Here is a 27,165-nt window from a genome sequence, read left to right on the forward strand (position 1 = left end):
ATCCCTCTCACTTCAGTTGTCCTTTAAGCCAGTACATAAAACAGGAGGCTTTGGGCAAGGCTCCATAATGATCTTGGTCACCTGGGTGTGGAGTGCGCTCTAATTGCCAGGAGAAAAGCGCAATATAAAAATGTCCTGTGTCTTGTCTGCTACACACAGCAGGGATAGAGTAAGAGGTACATAGGAACTGGCGGACAGCATCTGCCTATATATTTGCACATGTGACAGGCAGCGGGACAGTTTGTGTGCCACCCTGTACATGTATTTAGTGAATAAACCTTTTATTAATTTGAATAATTACAGAAAGCTTTTTTATGCTTTCCTGTGTCTACTTGAACCTAACCGTGTTCAGGCTAGAAAAGTCTGAAGTTAGAGGAAAATACAAAAAAGTTTCAGTGGAATGAGTAATGGATCAGGGCAGTTTCTAGGTTAAATTTCTCCTAGGATAAGATTGTAAAAATTGCACTCCTTTCCCCCTCAGAGTCAAGAATGTTACATATGCGCGGCATTTAGCCCCCCAGTATGGGTATCCAGGCATCACCTTAGTATAAGCCCCTTCCCCCAATATTGGTTACCAAAAGTGCTTCCAGTATAGGTATCCAGGTATAAATGCTTCCAGTATAGGTAGCCGGGTATAAATGCTTCCAGTATAGGTAGCCGGGTATAAATGCTTCCAGTATAGGCAGCCAGGTATAAATGCTTCCAGTATAGGCAGCCGGGTATAAATGCTTCCAGTATAGGCAGCCGGGTATAAATGCTTCCAGTATAGGCAGCCGGGTATAAATGCTTCCAGTATAGGCAGCCGGGTATAAATGCTTCCAGTATAGGCAGCCGGGTATAAATGCTTCCAGTATAGGTAGCCAGGTATAAATGCTTCCAGTATAGGTATCCAGGTATAAATGCTTCCAGTATAGGTAGCCGGGTATAAATGCTTCCAGTATAGGTAGCCGGGTATAAATGCTTCCAGTATAGGTAGCCGGGTATAAATGCTTCCAGTATAGGCAGCCGGGTATAAATGCTTCCAGTATAGGCAGCCGGGTATAAATGCTTCCAGTATAGGCAGCCGGGTATAAATGCTTCCAGTATAGGCAGCCGGGTATAAATGCTTCCAGTATAGGCAGCCGGGTATAAATGCTTCCAGTATAGGCAGCCGGGTATAAATGCTTCCAGTATAGGCAGCCAGGTATAAATGCTTCCAGTATAGGTAGCCAGGTATAAATGCTCCCAGTATAGGTAGCCAGGTATAAATGCTTCCAGTATAGGTAGCCAGGTATAAATGCTTCCAGTATAGGTAGCCAGGTATAAATGCTTCCAGTATAGGTAGCCAGGTATAAATGCTTCCAGTATAGGTAGCCAGGTATAAATGCTTCCAGTATAGGTAGCCAGGTATAAATGCTTCCAGTATAGGTAGCCAGGTATAAATGCTTCCAGTATAGGTAGCCAGGTATAAATGCTTCCAGTATAGGTAGCCAGGTATAAATGCTTCCAGTATAGGTAGCCAGGTATAAATGCTTCCAGTATAGGTAGCCAGGTATAAATGCTTCCAGTATAGGTAGCCAGGTATAAATGCTTCCAGTATAGGTATCCAGGTATAAATGCTTCCAGTATAGGTATCCAGGAATAAATGCTTCCAGTATAGGTATCCAGGAATAAATGCTTCCAGTATAGGTAGCCAGGTATAAATGCTTCCAGTATAGGTAGCCAGGTGTAGGTGTTGCTGGGCCTCTGTCTACAGGGCCACTCACTATTTCTGCTAACCACTGTGCCACCGGGCGGACACCAACCCCTAGAAAGCGGGTTGCAATGAAAAACAAAAAGTTCCCTTATATACTTAACTGTAAGACCTCTCTGCTGTATACATTTTTATATTTACCAACCGGACAAGACATCACTCCATTTAAGGCCTTGGGAACCAAATATTGCACAGTTTTTTTTACCTTGCATCACCCTAATTGATCTTTTGGATCCTGTCACAGAGCACCGTTGCACAATAATTCTTCATGACAACTCACTGCTCAGACTATGGGGTTGTTCGCAGTACTGCCTTGTAAAAGATCATGTAATTCCAACTTGCTGCATGTAGACTTTGCATTAATGTCTATGTCCAGTTTCCATTGCCATTCAATTATAATGCATGTGCTATGTAATGAGTAAGAGTGTGAATCCAGCCTTAGAGCACAAGGTTAGTCACTAAAACGGTCTCTGAAAATGATCTCTAAGGGCTGGTGCACACCGAGCGGCTTTTTGGGCGTTTTCAGATCCGCTTGCGGCTGCGGATCTGCTTGGTCAATGTATCTCAATGGGGTGGTGCACACCAGAGCGGCAGGCGTTTTGCAGAAACGAAAAATGCCTGGGTGAGGCATTTTTTGGATTGCGGATGCGTTTCTGCCTCAATGTTAAGTATAGGAAAAACGCAAACCACTCTGAAAAACGGCACTTCAGAGCGGTTTTGCAGGCGTTTTTGTTACAGAAGCTGTTCAGTAACAGCTTTACTGTAACAATATATGAAATCTACTATACTGAAAACCGCAGCAGCAATCCGCAAAACGCCATAGAAAAATAAAAAAAAGCGTTTAAAAATCTGCTAGCATTTTGCGGATCTGCTAGCGGGTTTTGGTGTGCACCAGCCCTAAGTGAGCAGCACCTTGAGCAACGAAGTCAAAGGAATCCCCTGTGGTAACAATATACTGATGAGGGGACAGCGATCTCTCCCAATAGATCACTGAAGTGAAAGCCAGCTATGTCAGGGGACACCTGTACGCATGTGAAATTAGTCAGGAACGATCACATGATCAATAGGACAGCCAAAAGTTTTAGCTGTATATTATTTTTATAGGAAAAGGGTGAAACCGAGAAGTAGAGAAATGGAATAAAAGTTAGCCACTAGTGCCGTTGAGATTTGTTAGGCTGAAACATAGCATTTGTATCTACCCCATCACAGTCCACATTAGCAAGTTTAGGGTGCTTTTAACGTTAAGTTAACACCTTGTAACATTTTGTTTTCATCTGTTTGTCTGTGGGTGAAACCTAACAGACTGGTTGGCATTATCTGGTATGCAATAATTATATTTGGAAAGCACCAATCTTCTGTTTGCATTGTGCGCTGCGGCTCTGTGCTATGAGCCAGCATTCCTAAGGATAAAATCAGGCCATTTCCCTGATATCGTCTAGGAACATGAGTGGGTGAAAATGTGAGACATTCTGATCGTTACGGGAAAAAATTATATATACACTGTTACAGTAAAAAAAATGCTCAACATTGAAAACCAAAAATTCATAATGCCATTCTCATCCTATCACCCATATGAAGTATATATTAAAGGACTGCATTTTTCTTTAAAATATTGGAAGTACAAACATGAACACTCAATGTGCCATTCACTCTACACTTGTTTAGACAATGCCAAATACTTTTTTGCTAATTGCTACCAAGCAACCTTTGGCAGCGCTTCACCCTTCAGTCATGTTGCATTTTGACACCCGCAGGGGAACATAGAACCGTTGAAGGTAGCAGATATTGGTGTTTAGTGGGAAATGCTGATACAATTAAAAGCAACCGCTTCCATTTATATGAATCACAGGCAATGGATCACAGCTTGGTTTTTAAAAAAAGATGTCTGTTAGGATGCAAGTGGTTAACCAGTACAATATCCAGCCATCATATATAGTTCCACCAAAAAAGTTGTCTCAAGGACATGGGGTTTGCGATTACTTCTGAGCTATCCAAGAATCTCAATCTCATTTCTTTTAAACAGTCTGCAGTCATTACCACATGATGACATCCACCAGCTGAGTCAGTTTTTTTATATAGCCTTGCATGTTTTGGCTGCTGCCGCTAATGGAGTCAAGTAAACAACTAATTACCTAATTCAAGGTCTTTTGAGTTTCGGAATCTTGGTGTGTTGGTTTTCAAGCAGCCGGAAAACTGCAGAAGTAGGCCAAACCAGCCTCTTTTCTTCAAGTTTGGCACGCATGCCATGTGCTTACATTGCCCTGAGAAGAGATCCTACATTTTACAGCCCAAAACATTGACAATCACATTACAGCTTTCCAATCCCACTTCATGGCTTAACCACAGCAAGACTGTTTAGAAAAGTAAACAGAGTGTGATGACCACAGGCATCCAAGCCACCCACACTGCACTAAGACCCTGCATAGAAAATAAAGGCATACGTTGGGGAAAGGGTTGATGGACCGGTCATCATTGTTACATGCCCCACTTCCAGTACACCAAGTGGGTGGAAAAAGTTCAGCACATAATAAGATGGCTACCACACTAGAAAGACCAGATCAAGATAAATTAAACAATTTGGGGAGAATACGGACATGTAAATATACATATTTTATATCTACTTAACTCCTTCAACAGTAAAAGCTTGTTTCCACGCCTTTTATTGCCCATGTACACATCATGCTTGCTTTTGTACCCAAGTGATATCACCAGTTTTAAAAAACAAAAGTGATATCACCAGTATAAACACCTAGCACAAAAACAAAAAAAAAAACACAACCAGAGGTGATAAGAACTGTCTTTGCAACAGATATATTATACCAAAATAATTCAGAAAATGCCATATTCAATATGAATAGGACTAGGGTAAGGTTTAGATTGTAAGCCCCTCTGAGGGACAGATAGTGACAAGACAATGTGCAAAGAGGGGCAGAAGAGGAGACGTACCCCAAAGAGGGCCCAAAAGGGATTAGCGCCACTGAATGTAAGTTGAAAAAGTCAAAAAAGCTTCATTACATATCCAGAAATCTCAATATACGCAATATGTTAAAAACGCTTTAAAAAAAGCGTATTATAACCGCCTGCCTGCATAATTACATATTTGCATGTATAAAGTGCATGTGGCAAAGTCAAGGACACTGAACAACTCATATGCTATGTAATATGTAATGATAAATCTGGTCATGCAGTTCCAATAGGACCCTGCACTGACCATAGACCAAGTGGCCGCTCTACTGGATCTACCCCTGCTCTTGTGGGCCGGCAGCTGAAAGTGGAGCTGCAGCATGGGACATGTCAGCTGCAAGGAGCTGGAGGAAGCCCCGGGCACCAAGAGCGGGGGGTTGCCTGATGACTTCTTGTATATTGGTGCACACCATTGTCTACATTATTTTTCTACCCCATGTCTGTTTTTTACTTTATACAGCGCCACAGACTGTGTTGCCACTTTATAAATTAACTTCTGCTAACCAGGATGTTGTGGATTTTATTCCTTATCCAGTGATTGTCCAGCAAAAAAAAAAAAAAAAAAACCATCCCCTCGTCCTTTATTTTAAAATATTTTTCACAAATCAGATGCTGGTTCTGTCAGTGGCGCATGCTTGTGTAGTCACTAAAGTTCAGCCTGGTTTATCCTGCCACTGACCCACGTTGTACCCAAAATACTTGTGTGAGAGCATCATCATCTCAGTGTTCCAGCTTTGCATTGAGCTGATGTTTAAACATTAACTGGAAATGACAATATTTATACAAGTAATCCTGTAAGACCACCAACAGATCCTCCTGCTTCCAACAATAATGCCAAATATGTAACACAGGTCAATATTCACATTCCAAATAAACTGTGCCTGAAATATGCTGGTCTGAACTCTCTAATCAGTAGCGTTTATGGTGGACAAGAAAGTGTATAGTGTAGCAGTACTATTGGGTAGAGGAGAATGCTCTTTTATGCCAGTTAGACCCAAAAAATTAGTCAGTTGAAATGAGCTCAACATGTACAGAACTAAAATAAACAAAAAAACAAAAAATCTCTTAGAGGTCACACGATGCAGTGTGTATACAGTAGTGTGCAAATGTTTTATGCATTTGCGACAAGATAATTTAAAGTAAGAAGGTTTTGAGAAAAAAATGTATTTAGTGCAATATTTTTCTTTAATTAGCCTACAAAATCTTCCCCTGCCCCAGAACAAACAACAAAAAACCCTGACCTTTCCTGTCAACATTATTGTGGACTTCGAAGAGCTCTGTTTACTGAGAACTTACATGACAGTAATATGGCTAAAAATGGCCATAAATCAGGCCACTTGGTGACCGATCCCCCATCTGATTCGATTATTGAAATCAAATTAAAATCTGTGCCACTGAGTGCATGCCTGACAATGCGACCAAATTCACACCAAAATGGTTGCATTAGTTGATCGCACATGCTGCAAGATGTAGGGTTACCTGCAGACCAGACAATCATCTGCAGATCTGAAAATCCATCCTGGTGGATCTGATCTGCAGATGAAAGTCTGTTACACAAGGTGTGTATGATGATCTGCAGATATCAGACTATGAATGCAATTTGCAGGAACGGATCTTTTGCAGGAACGGATCTTTTGCAGGAACGGATCTTTTGCAGGAACGGATCTTTTGCAGGAACGGATCTTTTGCAGGAACGGATCTTTTGCAGGAACGGATCTTTTGCAGGAACGGATCTTTTGCAGGAACGGATCTTTTGCAGGAACGGAACTTTTGCAGGAACGGAACTTTTGCAGGAACGGAACTTTTGCAGGAACGGAACTTTTGTGTCTGTACAGCCTCTTTGTATGCAGCATCTTGCAAAGATTTTTTTCTGATGGAGAGTTCAGCTCAATAGAAAAGACTGTAGGTATGGCTCTCATACTACATGGAAGGGGGTAAGATTGGTTTGTGATCTTGCCTTTTCCAAAGACTATAGTCTGATGTGTGTATGCACCTTTACTGCGGTCACCCCAGGCTTCTGCCTGGTTTGCCTATGGCCTAAAAACGGCCTTTCTAATGCTAGGTACACATTATGAGATTTTTTTGGCAGATTTGCAGTCAGATCGCTTTCTAACATGTCTGATTTCCGACTGTTTTCCATTCAATTCCATCAGAAATCGATCAAAAATCAGATCGGACATGTTGGAAATAATCGATGACCGTAAATCAGCCAGAAAATCTCAGTGTGTACCTAGCAAAATACAGACCGTTCTCTTTTTGCATGAACAACTTGCTGAACTGATAGGGTGTCGCGTTCCACTCCTGCACTTTTTTTTGCATAACAGCAGTTTTGATATTCCCAATGGTGCAGTCTGTTAGGATCACATTGGAATGGCTGTGTGTTGGCATGCCCCGCTGGGAAAGTGAGTTGAGGTAATGTTTACCATAATTTGAGCAATGTGCAGAGCTGAACTGAAAGGGTTTCACAACAAAAGCGTAGGGCTCATTCACACTACACAACGCATGCACGAACACGATTTCGGGCATGCATTGCCATTGCATGGCCAACGCACGTTGGGGTGCGCTAGAGTGCAGACGTCGGCAACTGTATCCATCGGGTAATCTGCGCTGTGCGATAAAATGTTCCCAGATGCGTTACATCGTAACGCATGGGAACGCACATCTGTTGTGTGAATGGTAACATGAAAGTCTATGGACTTTCTGTACCATAGCAAAGCGCAGCGTTAGTATGTATAATAATATATAATGCGCTACAACGCTGATAGTGTGAATGGGTAGTGTGGATGTATCCTCTGTGCCTTCGTGTTCCTTTCATAACACAAAACCACCTCCTCCCTGCTACAATGTTACACTAAAAGTAGTGCAGAGCTGCTCTTTAAACATGGGTGCTGCATCCCTCCACCGCTGTGGGAGAGAAGCAATAGCCAGATTACCACACAGGAGCATTAGGATCCAGCAGGTGCATCAAATATAGCCACACAATAAAATAAGATGTTCGCATCTTAAAGTCTGCATTTTAATGTTTGTTTTCAATTACAATCAAAGCAAATTTTTACTTTATCAAAAGGGAAAGTATCAGAAATGATGGAATTGCCTTGCTTTTTCAAACACAAACAAAATAGGAACACATCACTGGATCTGAAAAAGGTAGTGGGTAGCACTCTTGCCTTGCAGCGCTGGGTCCCTGGTTTGAACCCCAGTCAGGGCATTATCTGCACAGAGTTTGTACGTTCTTCCCGTGTCTGCGCGGGTTTCCCCTGGGCACTACAGTTTTTTCCAATATCCCCAAAACATACAGATAGGTTATCTGGCTTCCCTTAAACTGGCCCTAGACTGCTATATATGCACTACACAATACACACAGACATGTGACCATGGTAGGGATTAGATTGTGAGCTCCTCTGAGGGACAGTTCAGTGACAAAACAATATACTCTACAGCACTGCGAAAGATGTCAGTGCTAGATCAATACTAAATAATTATAATAATAATACCACATATCAGGGCACTGGGTGTGCAGGTTTCTCTTCCAGGTCATTTGTATATAGAACCCAGTGTTATATTTTAAGCTGGTGGTGCAATTCAGATCCTGGATAATAACACTAGTAATTTGTATACTGGTCAGTTGCTGATGCAGAGGTCTATGTGGTGTCCCTTTGTGCTGTACTGATTGGCCAAAACTACTAGTCACATTACAAAGGACATCCACTGAGTCACCAGCTTAGAGGCACTAAGCGAATGATAGGAAAGGAAGAGTGGGGTAGAGGGACAATACCAATATCATATTTAAGGTGGTGCGTTTCAGCTTCCTGAAGAGCAACGTTTAGAGTTCCTTTCCCGCTGACATAACATGTTTTGCTTGGATCTGCCAGATGGATTCTAATGCATGCAGCCATTGTAATGTGCTATCCATCTGGTTTATATTAAGTTCCACAAGTTATGTGCGTAGGCGTGTGTCTCATTCCAAACATTTATTTACTTTCTGCAAAATTTGTTGTTCTGCGCAGATGTGATAACGCCACAGAGTGCACTATGATTCAGGGAGAAAAAGAGGTTTGTTTTCACAAAGACTATAAGCGGAAATGGCAGCGAATCTTAAGAGGTTATCAGTTAACAGATGATGCATAGATCAGAAAGGGATGAGAGGGTGTACATCAGCGACACTGAAGTTACATACATTATACAAGACATTTTATAAATTAATAGTAAATTCTGCCACGTGCTTAGAAAGAAAAACAGAAGTTTGTCTTCTGAAAACAGAAGGTATTTGCCATTATTCAGGGTGGAGTGAGCACCGCGGTGTCCCACAATGCATCACTGCTGAGAAAAGGCAAATCGCCTCTTTGTCCCTGATGGCTAAACACACCTCCAGAACTGCTGGAATGCTTGTCAGTATTACAGAGCCACACTAATCCAACATGCATACAGACTGTTTCAGACTGGTTGTTCCTCCTCAGTGCATGGCATGGATTAATATGGCTCTATAAACTAGGACTTGAAACACCAAGTTACAGATTGGCCAGCAGCTCATGGTGAAGCAGACTTCCTAGGAGTGTGTAAGTGGCTGAAAGAGACCAAACGCCTTCTTACTAAAATGCTATGCAAAACAGAAGTTTACCTTCTTAAAACAAAGTATTTGCGATAATTCAGGTTGGAGTGAGCTCTGAGGTATCCCCCGATGCATCACTGCTGAATATGCAAGATATCTCTTTGTTGTCCCTGATAGCTAAACACACCTCCAGAACCGCTTTCCTCTGCTATGTCATGTCTGAAGCGCACGAGCGCATCTCCTAGAAAGCTTGGTAAGGGGGACAGATTGTAAATAAGCTACTGTATATATTGCTGGCTGGCACGGTGGCATAGTGGATAGCACTCTAGCATTGCAATATGTAGGTCCTCAGTCTGATTCACATCTACAGCACTATCTTCAAGGAGTTTGTACCTACTCCCTATGTCTTCATGGATTTCCTCCAACAACCCAAAAGCATACAAAGAAGCTAATTGCCTTGCCCCTAGCCTGGACATAAGACTATAGTAAAGATTGCAGGTAGATTGGGAGTTTCTCTGAGGGACAGTTAGTAACAAGACAATATATATTTTGTAGTGATAATAAAGAGGTCATGGCTATATAAAATACCAAAATATTGCTGTAGCTTTACCTAAACACATAGAGCTGCCTACACAAGTCTGACTCCGCCCTCAGCACAACCAGAGACTTTCCCCTCCAGTTTGTATTTACCAGCGGGCATAAGCAAAGGTGTGAGGGACTTCAAACCATAGACACTGATTGTAATCTCAGATTAAGGAAAAAAAGTCATAAATATGTGTTTTGAAGAAAAAAAACAAAACACTGCTGTCCAGCATACACATCATCTACACTGCATCATGTTTTCAATCAGGATGCTTTTAATGATGGCTAACATGGTGAAACACTCCACTGCTTCCACTACACTGCATCATGGCAGAGACCTCTATTTGCACACAAAGCCAGTCTCCCTGTACGGTTATCTCTGTGCCAGCGAGCAAAGGGTGTCTGTCACTCAGCAAAACCTTTAACCTGTAGAGGCTTCAAAAGACAAAGGCAATGCTGGAAATACAAAAGGGGAACCAATTTAGAATACTGTTGCAATTAACGATTTTATACAGTTGTACCCACAGAGTACCCACTTTAAAGGGTACCTGAAGTCAGATGAATATAGAAGCTGATATATTTAATTCATTTAAAACAGTACACATAGCCAGTGGCGTAGCTATGGTGCTGTGGGCCCCGATGCAAGTTTTACAATGGGGCCCCCCTAGCACTCTATACACAACAATTGATACGGCGCACCAAAACCTGCCAATGGCAACTACAGTGTCAGAGGTGCAAGAAGGGGATGGGGAACAGCTTGTTAATGATTAGCACTATTTAAAGTATCTATAGAAGTGATTATTACCAGTACAGGGCCAATAGAGAGCTAATACTGTAGTTGAGGGAGGGCCCTTCGGGGCCCTGATGCGGTCGCTACCTCTGCACCCCCTATAGCTACGCCCCTGCACATAGCCTGGCTGTCTCTGAACAAGCATGCAGATGCGATGTTTGGCAAAAAATTTTTTTACAAGATTAGCTACATGCTGGTTTCAGGTGCGACATAAGGACCTTTTCCACTAGCCGCGATGCACTTAAAAAAAAAAAAAATGGAACGGAGTTTTGCTGATCGCTAGTGCACCGCCAGGAACATGTAAATCGCAGTGCCCCTTTTCTATTAGTGAGTTTCATTTGTTTTCACAAGTGCAATCGTAGCGCTGCATGTTCACTGTGATTGCGCTCCAATGCAAAATATAGGATCGCTGCGTAAAGTGCAATTTCAAGTTAAACACCTGCTATTTGTCTGCGTTTTACCCAGAAAACTTTGCATAAGTTCTCAAGACACCTTGTGCTGTTTCCGGAGTACAGCCATGAGGAGAGCTGCAATGGTGTGGCTTACCACAGAGGACCTGATCCCCCACATACAGTCCCACACAGTGCTGTAAATACAAAGGATGAGCCTGGGTACTCATATGTGAGGCTCACAGACATCGGTTCTGTATGAGTGCTGTTACATTCGTTACAGCAAATAGAATAGAAATAGAACCGTCTCAACAGCTTATTTTTTTTTTTAAAACACACTGGTTAAAAAAAATTGCAACTTTTCCATCCAATAGAGAATGCAAATTGTGATAAAATCCGAAACTCGCTTATGTTAAAAAAAAAAACAAAAAAAAACCAAAACACATTCAAAAGTCAAATCGGATCGCATGGGGAAGAGCACCAAAAAAGTGCAATCGGATCACAAGCAAATTATGCTTTATGCTTTGGCACTAACATTACTGATGTCAGAATTAACAGGACTGTCAGGCAGCTAGCGGCGAATCGGCGCGGAGCGGCGGCGATCGGGCAGCTGCGTGTACAAGAAAAAAAAAAAAATGCAAAATAGGCCCAGCAGGGCCTGAGAAATCCTCCTGTGCGGCATAGCCTGAGCTCAGCTCGGGCTTACCGCCAGGAAGGTTAAGGCGGGATTGTCAGCCATAAAATCAAATTTCAAATTACCCACTATGATTTATGTGGTCTACATCCTGCCCCTGCATTGCAAGCATTCCAATATAATAAGTGTGTCTGCTGTAATGAATCTCATCTCAGCCAGCCTGGCTTCTTTCTGGTACATTGCCAGGGAGAGGGAAGCTAGTCATCTCCCCTCCCACATTCTTGCTCCTCACCGATTGGCTGAGGGCAGTTCAGTGTGACAAGACTGATGAGGGAAATACACCTAACCTCTGCAGAAGCTGCTGAAATGCAATCGACGCTAAGCTCACGTGTTTACAAAGCAAGCTAGATATGACAGTGCCGTTTCTACAGCGCTCAGGCGGGAGAAGGGTGGTCAATGCAATAAACAATTTCAGGCATTTTAAGCAGATGAGGGGGGGGGGGGGAGGAAAAAAAACAAAAAGAACAGGAAATGACATCAGGATTGGCTTCAGTCAGAGGCAGTAAAGATGGAAAATGGCTGAAACAGTTCTCTTTATTTACTATACAAGATTCACTGAAATTAAAATGTGGACAGTACAATACCCAGGTTAAATAGAACAAGTATTTATCTACTTGTATTTTTTTTCCTCCTGGGATAGTATGGCTGACCCTGCTGCTTTAAAAGGAAATAAATATGGCAGCCTGTTATGTTAAACAAAATGATAGCACTCGGATTACCAAGCTATTAGATGGTATTTTTTCATCTATGCGGAGATAGGCTTGAAAAGATGTCTTAACCGGACACTAATGCTGCACTTTTTAGGAAAGGTTACCAAATGGGAGAGTTTTAAGTGAATACAATAAATCCTATATGCACTTCTCTAAAGGGAAAAACATAAGGAAATAAGTTGCACCAAGTTTGAAAAAAGGGGTAAGAAATTGCTTTCACTTGGCTTAGAATTCTACAACTCAGCAAATATTTTCTACTCATTCTTGGTTTATGTGAAGGAAAGTTACCGCTGCCACCTATAAATAACAGGCTTTGTTCAGCGATCAATATGGTTATTAAATTATATAGTCCTGTAACCACACATTCTTGTTTTGTGATGCAAGAGGAGGAACAATCCACTGAAAAACAGGGGGTGCAGCCATTCTTTTCTAACTCTAATACGGTCTCTGTGTACTCTGGCATTTTCTACCACCGACAATGCAAAGCGTAGCAGATGCAGGAACTAAACAAATATTCTCACTGGATTTGGAATTACAGTATAAGTGTGTTATCCACAAACAACATTCTTGCCCCAGAGGACCACAAAGTGATGGATTGCTCTACAGTTAAAAGGAGTCCAAAATGAATGAAAGTAGTAAGCGCTCATACAAAAACCAGGCGAATTCAGAAGTAGCTCTAAATAAAGAATAATGCTCTTAAAGGGAACCTAAACTGAGAAGGATATGAATTTTTCCTTTTAAAAGAATACCAGTTGCCTAGCAGTCTTGCTGATCCTCTGCCTCTAATACTTTTAGCAACAGCCCCTGAACAAGCATGCATAGTAGGTGCTCTGACTGAAGTCAGACTGGATTAGCTGCATGCTTGTTTCAGGTGTGTGATTCAGCCGCTACTACAGCTAAAGACATCAGCAGGACTGTCAGGCAACTGGTATTGTTTAAAAGGAAAAATCCATATTTCTCTCAGTTTAGGTTCCCTTTAAGACAACAAAATAATGGTATATGTAATCAACTGTTTGGCCTGTAAAAGCAATATGTGGGCTGTATTGCTAAAGCCCTACAAGTTAGAATTGCTTAACATTTTTATGGAGTCAGTGGCCTGGGGCTAGGAACCCATCCAGCGTTTATTTTATTTATTGTATTTATAAAGCGCCAACATATTACGCAGCGCTGGACAATATGTACATGTTGTTCATATGTACTTCAAATTAAGGAGATATGTCATGTTTTTATTTTATGGGTAGAGCAGATTGTTGTGAGTACTAGGTGATCTTCAGATAAGAGAAGTCAGACTTTTAGGGCTCGTACACATCTAGGGCGTTTTTGGCATTTTTTTTTTAAAGAGCAGGCGATTTACAAAGTAAAAAAATAAAAAAAACGCCCTAAAAAAGCTCGAGCAATGATTCCCTAGGAGAGAGTTAACATCTGAGCAGTTCCTTTCTGATCCGCTCAGCAAAGCGCTGCCTGTACCATTTGAGGCAATTTTGCCTCAATGGAAGGTATAGGAAAGACACAATGCTCACAAAACCGCTTTGTGCAGCAATTGCGTTTGTGTTTTTAAGAATACATTGTTCTTTTCTAAGTCAAAGCGTTCACTTCCTGTGATCTAGAGCAGAGGTTCTCAACGTGTGGTACGCGTACCCCAGGGGGTACTTCTGATGGTTCCAGGGGGTACTCGGGCTTGATGTACTTAACCAAGAAAAACAAATTTAGGCCTGGAACCCACTGCAAACCGCAAACGCAAAACGCAACCGCTAGCGTTTTGTCTGAGCGGTTTGCAAGCGGATTCATGCGCGTTTTGGGTTGTGTTTTGCAACATTGTATTTTTTTCCCCAGCGGGTGCCTAGCGTTTTGCGTTTTGCGTTTTTATCCTCATTGGTCCTGTGAATTATTTTTCATTTTGTTACAGTGTGCTGAACCGCAAAACGCTAGCAGAACCGCTCAGTTTAGGTTTTGCTGATTGTTTCTGCTAGCGTTTCAATACTTTACATTGAAGCGCTAACGCTCCCAAAATGCTGCATGTCCTGCGTTTGCGTTTCTGGGAAACGCAAACGCTCCTGTGGAAGTTGCCCCATCCATTAACATCAGCTGAGCGTTTTGGCAAAACGCTAGCGTATCGCAGCGCTGCCAAAATGCTCAAAAAAACGCTCTTGTGGGTTCCAGCCCTTAGAGAGTTTTAGAAAAATGATTAATCTTATTTAAACAACACTAAATTAGTATTTTAGTTAATTAAAAGCAGTAGTAAATGCTTGGAAATAGTCAAACCAATTATCATGTATTATGATTAACTATATATTTGTCAAGGGGTACTTGTGATAATGTTTATTATGCTAGGGGGTACTTGGTGAGTTTAGGGTTTTAAAAGAGGTACATACCAATAAGATGTTGAGAAACACTGATCTAGAGGAGAACAAACAGGGAGAATATAGGAGATATGTTTACCTGTATTTGGACTATAAGACGCCGGGAAATTTTCTTCCCATTGTTGGGGGGGAGAAAGTGTGTCTTACATGCCAAAAAATATTGTGTAACTGCATTTTCCTCCTCATTCCATGTGAACAGTTCAGTCACAGCCTTTCGTCCCTTGCGCATGTCCTGACCCTGAGGCAGGGATCACACGTGAGCAAACCTGCAGGGTTTTGCTGTAGACAAAAAACGCATGCAGAGGTGCCTATGATAGTTTATGGTGCTGCAGTGTTTTCCGGAGGCACATGCAATTCTGCACAGCGTAAGTAAAACAAAAAAACTGCCTGTGCGGTCCTCAACGATGCTTTGGTCCCCCGCCGTGGCTCAGTTTTGTTTACCGTGACTGAGCCTGTTGCTGACTGCTAGTCTCTTCATTTGCATCCTAGGCAGGTGCAGTAGAGAACGAGGATGGCTGCGCCCAGGGCCACGCAGGCACAGTGGCCGGCGACAGGCTCAGCCGCTGAAAGTGAAACTGAGTTGCGGTGGGGGATCGGAGGTTCATTGAGGACTGTCGTGGGCACAGGGTGACTGCCTTTTTCCTGTGACTCAAGTATCCCTAGTGGTAGGACCAAGAGTTGGTTTGTAAGTTCCCACATGACTGGGGGTGCCAGTGTTGCCAACCGTCCGTCTATGGACGGGCAGTCCGTAAAAAAGACCTGAAATTTCCCCTGTCCGTACTGCCCGTCCTTTTGGGACAGGCGTCCGTTAAAATAACTCTCTGGCACTGCTGCTGCTATAGGCAGCCAGGTCCTTTCTCCCTTTACCTCCCGCCCTCCAATCAGGAGCTTCCATTTTCCCCTTGCCTCCCACCCCCCAATCAGAAGCTTCTTTTTCCCCATCCCTCCCGCCCACCAATCAGGAGCTTCTATTTTCCCCTTTCCTCCCGCCCACCAATCAGGAGCTTCTTTCCCCTTCCGCTCTCCAATCAGGAGCTTTCTTTTTTATGCTGGTGCCCTCGTCCAGCCAATGAGAGAGGCAGCCAGCAGACAGAGCTCGCCCTCCACAAACTCCGTCGCTTCTACAGTAGCACAGCAGGAGTGAGAACTGCCTACTGCTCACAGCCGTGTTCTTTAGATCTCAGCCAGCCAGGTATAAATTAGTGTAATTCCTGTGAGATTGTGTCCTCTGCTCCGGGGTATATGACCTCTGCAGCCAGGAGCAGATGACACAGAATTCCTCTGCTTATGGTGTGTGTGACATAATGCAGAGCCCTGACAAGCAAGGCAGGGCTGCATGTCACACACAATGCTAATAATGGATGAAAATCTGCCCTAAAGTTATGCTGTGCAACTTAGTGTACTATTGCAGTCTAGCATTGCACACACAACTTTTGTTTTATTGTGAGGTGCATGTATTTTCTATTATTGTTTCATAAAGGAGATACATAAATTATATCAGCCATTTCTCAGTAAATTATATAATAGGAAATAAATGTACCTTACAATAAAACCTTACTGCACCACCAAGGCAAGATTTGGACATATGAAAAATATCAATAATCTACCCCTCTGAGGTAGATGGCTGACCAGGGTTGCCAAGCATCCATATTTAGAAGCACTGTCTATCCAAATGCTCCCCAAAATCACTTGTCTGTTCTTACCCGTAGTGTGTGCTCCTGCTGTCCAGTGCGCTTTCAGACAGCTATCCTATGCGCATGCGCTTGGCATACATGCTTCGCTGTCCTAGGTTGTTATTTGTGGGTGGTGGAACATCGTCTAATTACTTTTAGGGTTACTTTACCTGTGTTTTAGGAGAGAACTGTATTTGTGTTACTCTGTTACATAACAGTTAGCTCAGCCCACATCCTGTCGTGGCCCCACCATTTTTTTTGCCACGGCGCGCTATGCGCGCCGCACTCCTATTCTGGTCCAACCCCCCCAATCAAACGTGAAAAACCCAATGTGGCCCTTGAGTCAAAAGTTGGCCCACCCCTGGATTAGAGTAGACTGTGCTCCTCTGAGGACAGTCAGTGGCATGATAATTTACTCTGTGAATTGCTGCAGCAGATTTAAGTGCTATTTAAATACCTAATAATATGGTAGGACATTAGACTATGACAGGATTAAATTGTGAGCTCCTCTGAGGATTAAGTGACATGACTATGTACCCTGTAAAGTGCTGCAGAGGATGTCATTGCTATACAGGACTGTTGAGTTGGTACAAAAGTCATCCAACTCCAATGCCTTTTATGAAACAACCAACTCCAGGTACCCAAATATTGCTCTGACTCCTCCACTCCGACTCCACAGCCCTGGCTATATAAATATTTAAAATAATAATAATGGCCAGAGCTTAGCGCCACCCACAACTCTACTTAAAAGTGCGCTTTTAACTCCGCCCCCAACTCCGCCCCCTGTCCGTCCAAAATTTTGAGTGTCCTGCTTTTTGGGGCCTTTTGTCCGTCAAAAATTAGAAAATAGGTTGGCAACCCTGGGGGGTGCTTGGAGTGTAACTATTCGGTTTGTTCCGGAGATCACCTTCAGCCTGGTTATAAGCATACTCTGGAGTTAAGGTATGGTCAAGAAGATGCAAACCAGTCCATGTTCATACAGGATTATGCAAGATTTTGTAGCTTGAAAATGGACTAATCAAATCCTATCAAGGTGGAATTGGATTGCTCCATTTTCAAGCTGCATTTGCATACAGAATATGTATAATCATATAGGGAATAATTTGTATCTCATTGACAATTTCTAGCGTTAACCACCTCTTTCCCCAGTGGCTCTTCTTTCATGGTGACCCCTCAGTGATTCCATGTGATGACACTGCGTGCGCCCCCAGGTGTAGAAAGGATTTGGTGTGTAATGGCAAGTAAGGCATTGCAAATTATTGCCATCTGTCCTTTGCAGTTGATGAGAGTTCAGGTCTACTTTAAAACTGAAATCCTGTATACAGCAAAACAGCAGCTGCACTTGCAGAATTGGTGGTTCAGGAATCCAGAAAACACACTAGAGACAGGACTTTCAGATTGCATCCTTATATCAGCTCCTGACTCAGCAAGCCCTATGCCATGGAATGAATACAACTGCCATGGAACAAGCAGCTTGTAAAGAATAATAAATAGCCAGCAATAGCGTCTCATATCTGTCATCACAGGCAGACAATCACATTATAAATAGCTGTATGAACATGGAGCTGCCACTAGGGAGAGACATTTTTTAAACTTTACACAGTTGTGCCTTGGGAAAAATAACTCGCAAAATAATGAAAACCAAACCACTTGTTCCATCCAGCATTGTGAAATATGATGTTCTGAAGATATCTGCATCATTTACTGTAACTACACAATACTGAATGAAAGCCACACATTTAATACCTTCAACTCATCCGGAAATCAATTATTGGATTCCAACATTTTGCTCAGTTACAGTCCTATCAAAGGAACATTTGCTGCAAAATGAAAATAACTTGCAAGAGCCTCAGTGTCACAATCACCTGAAGCAAAGTGAATGCACACATGGAAAACCGCTTTCTGAACCAGAATGTGCACACTATATTCAAGAATTACTGAGCAGTTGTAAAACATTTACATAACTATTTCTATTTTTCTGCCTCATAACTAACTTTAAAGTGGGGCAGCCATCATCCTATAGGGGCTTCCATCTGGATTCTTGTTGGTTCCAAGGGGCAAACTACCTTGTCCCTGCAGTGTCCCAGCCCAACAGTTAGTTACTTTCAGTCGGTGGTGGAGTGCTTGCACCAGTTCCTAGCAGTGTTGCCAACTCACCCCTTTAATTACCGACATGAATTATGCAGGTTTTGTGGCTAGGTAGATGCAGTTAAGGCACGGATTATGTGCAAATACCCCCAGAACCTGTATAACTTAGATGTGTCAGTAATTAAAGGGATGCGTTGGCAACACTGGTCCCTAGAGCTCTTCATATCTAATTGGAGGAAAGGGGCAGCTGTTACATCAAGTAGCCTCCACCCCAGTATAATGAGGGGGCAGGTGAGTATATAATGAGTGATGCAGGGAAAAGGAGTGTGGTAATGTTTGCGTGCCACAAGGGTTCTCAAAATGTGGAACTTTGGGTTATTTGTGGGAATGGCACATTGACAATCAGCAATGTTAGATTTCAACTCTGTGCCAGAAACTACCTATGTGCTTTTCAACGGTAAAGGCTGTGTGTGCATGTTCATTTTGTACTGTGTTCAGAGGCGGGACAAGGTTCTCCAGCACCCAAGGCTGAGACACCAAAGTGCGCCTCTCCATCCCTGCCACCCCAGCCATCACACACATTGCTATTACACTAAGAGGTGCCACAGGGCCCACAACCTCCCCAACACCTTAATATCTAGTTATCTGGCTTGCAGTCACTGCTATGTATCCCCTTTTCTTATTTATTTCTGCTTCAAATACAATTAGGAATGACAGCTGAATGAATTGTGCGCCCCCTCCTACACTGCGCTCTGAGGCTGGAGCCTCTCCAGCCTATGCCTCGGCCCGGCCCTGACTGTGTTACTGTGGCACCCGAGTCGTGGCCTCTGTGTGTCATGTTCCTCTGTCCCAAAATGTACTGGTGTCAAACAATTTAAGATTACAGACCTTTACTAGACTCAATGTGCTTATAAGTGGATTAGTATACTGTAAAATGTTCAGAAGGTGCTATATTATTATTGGCAGTAGAAGGTAGCAAGACAAGCCTTCATAATTCCAGTCTCCTTAGACTTTTTTTTGGGTGGCATGAAAAAGTAGTAGGATGGGGCACGATGCAGGGCCGGTGCAACTCTGATAACAGTAGAGGAGGAGAATGAGGAGGCGAGCAGATGACAGCAAGGTGCTCGCCAAAATTATCGGAGTGGAGCACCCAGCTAAAAATAGGGAGAACACTGAATTTGTGTGTCTGCTCAATGCCTCTACAGCCCCTAAAACATTGTGTAAATACAGACTCTCCTCATGGTCGATATTTGTATAAAGTACCTAGATGATAAAGAATGCAGTGCACCTTTAAAGGGAACCTTAACTGAGAGGGATGTGGATGTTTCCTATTAAACAATACCAGTTACCTGGCTGTCCCACTGGTCTCATGCATCAGTAGTGTTTGAATCACAGACCTGAAACAAGCACGCAGCTAATCCAGTCTGGCTTCAGTCAGAGCACCTGATTCTGCAGGCTTGTTGAGGGGCTGTTTCTAAAAGTATTAGAGACACAGGATCAGCAGGAGAGTCAGGCAACTAGTATTTTAAAAGGAAAAATACATATCCTTCTCAGTTTAGGTTCCCTTTAAGCTTGGTTTGGAGAGGGGACAATCTTTACCATTAAAAATATATATATTTATAATATATGCTAGTTTTGTTGCAAATTCATGAGGGTGGAAAAAAAAAATCACCGGTTAAGGGCGGGGAATTTTGAATTCACAACATGATCAGTAGTAGAGATCGACAGGTCTTATATTTGTGCATGGATTCCAAAACCATGATTTCTGTTTTAAACCCATCAATACAGGGTCTAATTGTCTCTATAGACCTTACAGGACAGAATGAGAGTCACTTTGAAAGTAGTTATATCTTAAAGCGGAATATAACCCTGCATTTCAACTTTGCTCTAAAATATTATTTACAGCATATTATATGCAAAAAGCATTTTTTTTACTAGACCAGCATTGGAAGGGTTAAACACAGAGGGTTAAAGTTCCGTGGAGAGATATGCAGAAGTTCAGATTGCTACATTCTATTTAGTTGAATGTATCTATTGATAAATGTTACACACTCTTTGGTTGTCCTCCATGCTCCTTCTCAGAGAGAGTGAGTCACATTCAACACTTAGATACATTTATGTAAACAAAATGTATCTATTTCAGCTTCGGATGCGTCTGCAGAAATCTCCAGGAACTTTAAAGCCCTGTGTAACCCTTCCAATGCTGGTCTAGTAAAAAAAAATGCTGGTTGCATATAATATACTGTAAATAATGTTTTAGAGCAAAGTTGAAATGCAGGGTTATATTCCGCTTTAACATTACTATGTGTATAAGAGGAACAATTAGCAAGTCCTTTATTCACCACTGATCAAGCAAGCTGATCTATTAAGTTTATTTTCCCCATTTGTCCTCAGTACTGACTTAAAGGGACACTTAAAGGGAATGTCCAAGCAAAATAAAAAAATGTGTTTCACTTACCTGGGGCTTCTACCAGCCCCATGCAGCCATCCTGTGCCCTCGTAGTCTCTCACTGCTGCTCCAGTCCCCCGCTGGCAGCTTTCTGACCTCGGAGGTCGGCGGGACGCATTGCGTACATTTTTACGCATTCCCGCTAGTGCAGGAACATTAACATACATTTTTACGCATTACTGGTTTAATGCATAAAAATTTACGCATTAAACCAGTAATGCGTAAAAATGTATGTGTTAATGTTCCTGCACTAGCGGGAATGCGTAAAAATGTACGCAATGCGTCCCGCCGACCTCCGAGGTCAGAAAGCTGCCAGCGGGGGACTGGAGCAGCAGTGAGAGACTACGAGGGCACAGGATGGCTTCATGGGGCTGGTAGAAGCCCCAGGTAAGTGAAACACATTTTTTTATTTTGCTTGAACCTTCCCTTTAAGTCACGCAAAAAATGAGTTTTACTCACCTGGGGCTTCCCTCAGCCCCCTGCAGCTGTCCGGTGCCCTCACAGCCTCGCTCCGATCCTCCTGTCCCCGCCGGCGGCTACTTCCGGTTTCGGCGACAGGCTGGGAATGCGAGCGATTCTTCACGTTCCTGGCCACAATAGCACCTTCTCTATACTGCTATTGCGGCCTTCCTTGCTGCAATAGCAGTATAGAGGGTGCTATTGTGGCCAGGAACGCGAAGAATCACTCGCATTCCCAGCCTGTCGCTGAAACCGGAAGTAGCCGCCGGCGGGGACAGGAGGATCGGAGCGAGGCTGTGAGGGCACCGGACAGCTGCAGGGGGCTGAGGGAAGCCCCAGGTGAGTAAAACTCTTTTGTGTGACTTAAGTGACCCTTTAAGACTATCATTGTAGCAAAGCCCAATGTGACAACACAGACATCGAAAACTAACATATGTAGACCTACTGAATATAGGATACTAGGGCTCCTAAAATGTAAGCTCTTTTGGAAGGTATTTCTCAATTTTTTAAGATTTTTCATCTTAAAAGCATGTCCATGAGAGGTGCTCGGAATCCCTTTAAGACAGACTTCCAACAAAGTCGTGCTATGACCCCACTGGAGGAGCCATGTGTGTCCCTTCCTCTTCCTGCTTCATTCAATGATGCACTTCTCTAACAAAGACAGGGGTGTGACCTGGAAGTTATAACAGCCAAGATGACAGCCGCGATTTTTAAATGAAATCGAATGAAAACTATTTGATGTAGAATGGCGAATCAGGCATCAAATGAAAGAGGAGAGCACAAGCTACAGAAAGGTATGCATCTTTAAGTACTTTGCAGTACTGGTCGGAGTCTTAAAGGCATGCCCATGAGAGGTGCTCAGAGTCCCTTTAAGCTTGACATCTACTTTCTTTGTATAGTATATGGCACCATTATGTAGCTATATTATAGAGGTTAACAAGTACATAGCTCAATCAATTGTGCTTGTCAATACATTTGGTGAAGTGAAAAAAGGGGGCGGGGGATAAAAGCAAACACTTGTCATGGAGGTATGTTAGGACAGAAAATGATCAGCTGATCGATCTGTCTTTGGCATCAAAGATCAGACGAGACTAGATGCAACCTGGGCAATGAATATCTGTACAAAAACCATTGACAACCAAGCTATGCAGAGTTCAGGGTAGAACAACATTTTAAAAATGGTTTAACAAATAATTTTTTGTTTACTAAAATTCAAATATGCTGATTTCTTTCACATGGGAAGAGTAGACTGAGACTGGCAAATCAAGACCATTTAACAACTGCTAAATAACTGGATAAGCGACTAGAAGTGAGTTTCTAATCCAAACGCGTTTCCAGGGTAGGACCAATTAGGAAAAAGTTCTGCTCAACATGGTTGGTAAGACTGCCCAAAGATTTATCAACTAGATTGTCTTTCAAAGTCTTAGGCCTGGTTCACACTATTGGTGTTAAAAACTTAAAAAGATCGGAAGGGAATGGATGCTAACAAATGTGAATGGATCCAACGTTAACATATGAATCCATTCACATCCGTCTGTTCAAACAGTATCCGCTGAACGGACCGCAAGTTTTCTGCTGCACCAATTTTTCCAGACCACTGAGCCCAGCAGAAGGGAAATGGACATTGAAGCACTGCATTGGGGCAATGAGAAATTGGAATGTTTCTTCACACTAGTGAAGAAATGGGCCGTTCTATCCAGCATAATTCAGTTTGGGGGTGGGGGTCAGGGTTATAGGGAAACGAACGGAAGCAGCAGCAGGCAAACTGATCCAATTGACTGGTACAATCTGATCAGTTTTCACTGATCCAATTTGCCACTAATGTGTCAACCAGGCCTTACCCCTCTGTTATAGTAGTTTGGGATACTTATTAAAATATCTTGCAACCAAAACTATGCTACACAAAATGTAGATCTCTATGTTGCCTGTAGAGGCAATCATTTTATATGTTTGTGAAGAAAAACATTGAACATTTTAGATACAACCACTGGCTTTTTTGAGAAGTTTTCTTTGCAGGAAACCGGCATCTATCCATTTGTTTGTCCTGATAAGACAACACAGTGTAACCGCCTACTAATCAGTCATCTCTCAAACCAAGTAAAATGCAGAGAAAAGAAGTCATGCTTTCTTATCACATATAGCCCATTCATTATGTTAATTAATCCTGTCACTAGTAGTCTTCCAGAACCTGGACCACTGTGAAAAGTTAGCGACTTACTAGACTGTTCTCTTTAGAACATCCCAGATTAGACTATTTTCTTAATATGATGCATAATTTTTGCTACAATCTTGCTGAATTGATTGTAGTAAATCCTGCATGCATACAGGCCACATGCAAGGAAACAAGTTTGAGAGAGACAAGTGTCCACTCTCCAGTATACAAGAGATCTAGAATGAAAAAAAAAAAAAAAAAAAAAAGATTAAAATTTTATTTTTTGAGAGGCTGAGCAAATTAAAAATTGAGGTTAAATTTTGGTCAAATTGCACACATTTTTATTGTCCTATGATTTTGATCATGCATCATGACATCAGTGGTGCTTGTATTTCCTTTGCTGTAAATGGCTTGCATACAGATTTTCTGCAGTTTGGAAATGGACCAATCAAAATTGACAGGAACTGAATTTGTTTGCCCCCCCCCCCGCCCCCCAATTCCAGGCAGAATTTAATTGCACGCCAACTGAAATTTGTATATCATTGACTATCACTTGTTCACCTGCTCTATGACCATATCAAACACTTATCACAGGTGGTATAAACGGTGTTCAAATCTTCCAATGGAACCATAAAAGGAAGTTGAAGATGCAATATTTACTCATGTTATAAGCACATCTGGTAAAGTCACAGTTTTTATCAAACCAACCTTGATGTGGTCTAGTTAAAGGACAATTGAAGTGAGAAAAATATGGAGGGTGCCTGTTAATTAGATTGGGTGGGAGACAAAAGGTTCATGGCCTGGGGCGCCAGAAACAGCCCTGGATGTGGCATAGAAAGTATTATTATTATTATTATTGTTATTTAGAATTTATATAGCGCCAACATTACGCAGCGCTGTACAGTGTGTGTGTGTGTGTATATATATATATATATATATATATATATATATATATATATATATATATATATATATATATATATATATATATATATATATATATATATATATATATATATATATAGTCACTAACTGTCCCTCAAAGGAGCTCACAATCTAATCCCTACCATTGCCATATATCTATATTATGTAGTGTAAGTACTGTAGTCTAGGGCCAATTTTAGGGGGAGCCAATTAACTTATCCGTATGTTTTTGGAAAGCATGCATTAGCAGGATCTGATTTAAAGGACTACTGAAGTGAGAAAACTATGGAGGCTGTCATTTATTTCCTTGTAAACAATACCAGTTGCCTGGCAGCCCTGCTGATCTATTTGACTGCATTAGTGTCTGAATAACTGCAGAAACAAGCATGCAATAAACCTAGTCAGATTGGACAACAATGTCAGAAACACCTGATCTGTTCAGAATCTATGGCTAAACGTATTAGAGGCAGAGGATCTATGGCAGCCTCCACAACCCTCTTGCTACAGTTGTCCTTTAAGGCTCATCCTGCTCTAGTCTTGAACACCTACCAAGGTGGGCAGACAAAACGGACAAAGAAAAAAAGTCAAAATAGTTCAGAATTATATAAGCAATAAGGAACTTTTTAAATGCTATATTTTACTTTAGCAAGCACCAAGGCACCAATATTGGGCAAATCTCTAAATTTGTGGAGTACGGATTTTCAGAAATCATTGGGACAATAATGTAAATTAGCCATTTAAAACAATTCAGTGCCGCCTGAATACAATTAGTTCAATTAATCCACTTTTCAGATGCCAGGCAGACACACCAGCCAGGCTATAAAGGAATTTTACTTCATAGCTAATCCTGACACGGAATCTATTCCGCTTGTTTGGTTGTCATGGAGATTAGAATAAAAAAAGATAAATGCCAGAAATGTTAAAGCCCTCACTGTGTAGTAACAAAGTCAGACATACAATTTATACCTTGGGAACCAAAGACGGGGTGGCTTTATAAGAGTCTGCTGACAAAAGGACACAGGCTTCAATAAACCTGAGGTTCCAAATTCCATTACTGCCACAGTCAGGTTGTGTTCAACTGCACGGGAGGTTGCTATGGAGATGCAAACACATCCGTAAAGCACGTACAACATGGAGGAGAGCAATCGGGCTGCACTGCTGTTGTCTGTATCTAACAGTTGTGGCCTTCTTTACATGGGTTAAAGATGTTCAAGGTGCGTTTAAATGAGGAGGGGGAGAATTACTTAAGGTCTATACGTTTCCATTTGGAGGAATTCAATAAAAAAAAAAATCCACAGAATACAGTTGTACTATGTTGGCCATGAGAATCAGCTTCAATGACTCACAAAATAAAGCAAACTCTCAGAGCTCTAAGCTGTTAAAATTATTTAGTATTTATATAGCGCCGACATCTTCCGCAGCGCTGTACAGAGTATATGGTCTTGTCACTCAACTGTCCCTCAGAGGGGCTCACAATCTAATCCCTACCATAGTCATATGTCTATGTATGTATTGTGTAGTGTATGTATTATACAGTAGTCTAGGGCCAATTTAGGGGGGAGTAAATTCTCTTCACGCTTTCAGGATGTGGGAGGTAACCAAAGTGCCACAAGGAAACCCATGCAGACACAGGGAGAACATACATACTCCATGCAGATAGTGCTCTGGCTGTGATTCGTACTTGGGAACCAGCGTTGCTAATCAGTGTGCTACCGGTTAGAAATGGACATATCCATCTGTAAACATGGCTAATGAAAAAAGCCTAAAAACGATGTACCTACACAGGGGGCACCTATGCCTGTCTACCTATACTGGAGGCACCTATGCCAGGCAACCATACGATGGGTGGAGGGGCGAGATGGAGTGGGGCACGTCTGGCTACCATACTGGGTGGTGGGAGTGTAACCCCCAAAATAAGGTTACAAAATATAATTGCAGATTTGCATTCTGTAAAACGGCCACAAGATGGCAGGACTGAGATTTTAGGCCTGTGGAACTAAAAGGTCGCATAGACTGTTGCTAAGTGATCCAATATGCAAATTAGGGTAATTTGCTGGGACTTTCCCCAAGCCCCTGCTGCCTGTCAGACTCACAGCACAGGCGCAGGGGGTGGGTTCTAGCAGGGTGTAGCTGGAGGAAGCCAGTCTTCAGCCCAGGAGATCAAGAGAACGTGGAGGAGAGTGGACTTATGTCAGGAGCTGGTGGTGTGGAGCGGGCAGGAGGTGACACAGAAAGGCCACAGCAGTCGCCCCATGTGTATTAGAGGGAAACCTGGCAGCGAGAGGGAGACCAAGCGGCGATAAAGAGACCAGCAAACCAGCAAGGACAGCGGCAGCAGGTTGGACAGACCGAAGGCCGGAGGAGGTAGACCTGGCCCATACCCGAGCCATGCCAGTGGCCACAGACAGATGAGTACAGGCCTGCGGGACAACCCTAAGCCACATAGTGTGTTTCAAAGTGGTGTTCAAAGTGGTGTTACTAGTGTGAGAAAGCCTTCCACACACAGCGACATTGTGCTAAGAGAAGCTACTGTTGATAAGTACATTGCATGTTCAGGCCTAGATGCTGCTCATAAGCCTCCCTAAAGTACCCGCATAGCTGATGCAGCCCCCGCCAGCATTAAGGTCTGGTTGATAAAGCGACATTGGGC

General features: G+C 42.4%; 1 protein-coding gene and 1 long non-coding RNA gene across 6 annotated transcripts in view; one reads left to right on the forward strand and one right to left on the reverse strand.

Moving 5' to 3' along the window:
- BICC1 (BicC family RNA binding protein 1) overlaps nucleotides 1–27,165 on the reverse strand; it is a 376,259-nt gene that overhangs the window by 100,004 nt on the left and 249,090 nt on the right. The window contains exon 1 of one of the 5 annotated variants that reach the window (XM_068255073.1): nucleotides 25,482–25,569. The exons of the other annotated variants lie outside the window; for them this stretch is intronic. The gene's annotated coding sequence lies outside the window, so the exon portion shown is untranslated. Of the gene's footprint in view, nucleotides 1–25,481; nucleotides 25,570–27,165 lie in introns of those variants that run through there. 5 annotated transcript variants of the gene reach the window in all.
- The window catches only part of LOC137533820 (uncharacterized), a 41,897-nt gene continuing 40,374 nt past the window's right edge, over nucleotides 25,643–27,165 (forward strand). The window contains exon 1 of the long non-coding RNA XR_011024222.1: nucleotides 25,643–25,729. This is a non-coding gene — a long non-coding RNA (uncharacterized lncRNA). The remainder of the gene's footprint in view (nucleotides 25,730–27,165) is intronic.

This window comes from Hyperolius riggenbachi, chromosome 10 (assembly GCF_040937935.1).
Source record: "Hyperolius riggenbachi isolate aHypRig1 chromosome 10, aHypRig1.pri, whole genome shotgun sequence".
In the NCBI taxonomy this organism is placed as follows: Eukaryota; Metazoa; Chordata; class Amphibia; order Anura; family Hyperoliidae; genus Hyperolius; species Hyperolius riggenbachi.